At 40.4% G+C, this 2,883-nt stretch overlaps 1 protein-coding gene across 11 annotated transcripts in view; it reads right to left on the bottom strand.

The window, feature by feature from the left end:
• The window catches only part of sorbs2a (sorbin and SH3 domain containing 2a), a gene marked incomplete at its 5' end in the record, with an annotated part of 44,994 nt that extends 42,111 nt beyond the window's left edge, over positions 1 to 2,883 (bottom strand). For all 11 annotated transcript variants that reach the window (XM_036212033.1, XM_036212039.1, XM_036212036.1 and 8 more), the window contains 1 exon segment: positions 2,712 to 2,883.

The raw sequence follows: 2,883 nt of genomic DNA on the forward strand, positions 1-2,883 counted from the left end.
TAAAGCTGCCACTTCACTTATACTACAAATATTATCGATGACATGCTTTTATCCTGCAGCCTAATGCGACCCTCGACAAAAACACGTCCTGGTGAGGCATGCATTAAACATCTGACAAATACCAGGAAATAAAAACCATTGAGTGAATGTTCTCATTTGGACATTGGTGTGACTGACTAGGTTTTGCCATCAAAGGCTTAACTTCAAATAAACAATTGAACCTCACACAAGCTCCTGAATGGCTTCGTTAAAGTACCAGAGGAGACTCTTTTTTTTGTTTTATTTTTTTTTTTTGTTTGCAGGAACTGACACAAACTCGCACTAAAGCACACTGACACTTTGACCTCCAAGCAAATCCAGACTACAGTATTCACGTCAGCATGGTCTCACTCGTATGGTTTCAACACCTAATTCATTATCAGCTTCTCCAAGTCCGTGCTATTCCGAGTTAAGTAAGTGGCGGGATATAAAAAACAGAGGGAGTTTGGAATAGAAGAAGCGACACTTCGATAGGTTTAAAAAAAGTGAAAGCCACATGCATTGAACACACATGACCTGTTACTTAAGTTATGTTGACTTTTATTTCAATAAAACTGTTGCAGTGAAATGAAATTATGCATTGTGCTTTTTTTTCTATTTGTTCGTGTATTGTATTGTCATCACAATATTGATCACTAAAATATCTCACATTGAAAGTTTTCCTCATTTTATGCAGCCCTACATGGAACCTTTAAAAACAGTTGTGCCTCGTTTCCACCAATTTTTTTTCTCCGATGGAAGATTCTAGCGAAGTTTAAGTTAAAGTCACACTCCAATCATCTTTTTAATCTACTTTAAAAGTCTTTCCAGTGGACTTTTAATGATGATGATGCCGTTCTTAGCCAAAATCCAAAAACCTGTGTAGTTTTCTAGGATATAGTTTCTGCAGAGCAGCATAAGTTCATTAGAAATTCCCCTCTAAGTTGTGGGCAGGTTTGTTGGCACAGCCTGACATGACTTCCCATCATCCATTTGTTTACACTCTCTCCCACTAGCTTACAGCCCCTCTGACCCGCAACCTAACATTACCGGTGCAACAAAAAAGGTAAGCAATATTGGAGTTATCCATTTGTACAGTGTTGAGACAGATGTCAGCTGGAAAGCAAAGACATATATGGATCTTTTTTTCTGCAAGTGGATCCATCAGAATGGAGCAAAGAAGGGAACTTATGGTCTGCCAACTGTATGGTCTGCACCTACGTCAACACTACAAACTTTTTCAAACAGCATTTTTGTGTCTGTGCCTAATTTAAATAAAGAAATACTCTAAAATGCAATGTTAATCTTGCTTTTTTTTTCTCTTCCTCAGAAAAATGCCATAGTAACATATTATAACATGTTAAAAATATGATTTTCCATTGGAGGGGGTCTTTAGACAATAGGAAACAAGGGTCCATACTGTCCCATTTCACTGTTTTAGTGTAACTATGATTGTGGTTAATGTCTGAGTGTTCACATAATCAGATCTTGTTATGCAAAAAATTGTACACACATTTTATTTTCCTATGTTGTTCACCTTAAAACAGTATTTAAAAAAAATCAAGCAGAAAGTGCTTTAAAACTACAATACTACTATACTTGGCAAGCCGCCCTGAGCAAAATCTTGATGTCAGACATGTTGGTAGACGGAAAGACGTGTGTTAAAGGTCTCCTGAAAGAGCAGAAGAAAACTGGCACATCCAGCAGGCAGAGCCTGTAGGCGTTTGTATTAGACACGGCTTTAACACCTCGCCACTTGAGTCATGACATCAATGTTTGAAGAGCGCCAGCGAAACAGAAACAGATGAAGAAACACAGAAGGGAAAAGAAACACCCATGAATGCACTGAAAGAAAACAAGAAGATAATAAAGGTGAGAAAACCAGGGTGTATCATTTGATTCAGAAATAAATACTTAATTTTACTCTATGTTGGTCGGTGTGGCGTTTCCTCTCCTCAGTCGAGTATGCGCCAATGTAAATAGAAATACACCATTCAGGTGCACCTGTAGGGCAGGCAGGCCTTGGTGGGAGTGGTATGAGGTTCCCAGAGAGATAATATTACACATTGAAGCCTGTGTGCCTCCCCTTCCCTCTCCATGTTCACCAAACATTCAAATTAACCACCCAGATCCAATCAATTGGAGCTTTTATTTTCTTAAATCATTTCCTGCTGACATCATCCCTTCAAAGCGGAAAGCTATGGAGAGATGCAGGTCATTCAAAGCATACATTTACACTTTTTCTTAGACTTGTGATGAATCAGTTTAAATAAACAGCTTCAAGCCGCAAAAATGAAACTAAAAAAAAAGGTAGAAAAAAAAACATGTATTAAAACCAAGATTCCTAAGATTGTCTGTTCCAGATCCAGGATATAACAATAGAGATCAGCATGAAAGATGTGGGTTATACTGCTTCCAAGCTTTTTTTGAGTTTGCATCCTTCCTTATATTGACTTGGCTTTTACACTCAGTGATTATCTTTAACAGCGTTTGGTTTCCCGGTTCGGTTCGTATCGTGCTTTGATGCAGAAGGACCAGCAGTCCGCAGGAATGCACATAAAACGCCGCGCGCCGCATCGCGCCGGAGCTGATGCAGTTTCTGCAGACTCCGCGCAGGAACGCGGTTCCGTCCGCGCGCGCTCCAGCGTCGGAACTTTTATTTGAATGCGATATCCAATAAAGGCGCTGCTTACCTTATTCTCCCCACAGAATTCACGTCAGAGAGCGGGCGTCCTCCATGTGTGACAGAAGAAAAGTTCTCACTTCGACGCGCGCGGCTGGAGCTCCAGCAGCGAGAGCGACAGCGGCTCTGGAGCGAGAGGGGGCGTCCCTGTGATGAAACCGTACACCTGTTTTTTTTTTTTT

Source organism: Oryzias melastigma, linkage group LG1 (assembly GCF_002922805.2).
Source record: "Oryzias melastigma strain HK-1 linkage group LG1, ASM292280v2, whole genome shotgun sequence".
Taxonomy (NCBI): Eukaryota; Metazoa; Chordata; class Actinopteri; order Beloniformes; family Adrianichthyidae; genus Oryzias; species Oryzias melastigma.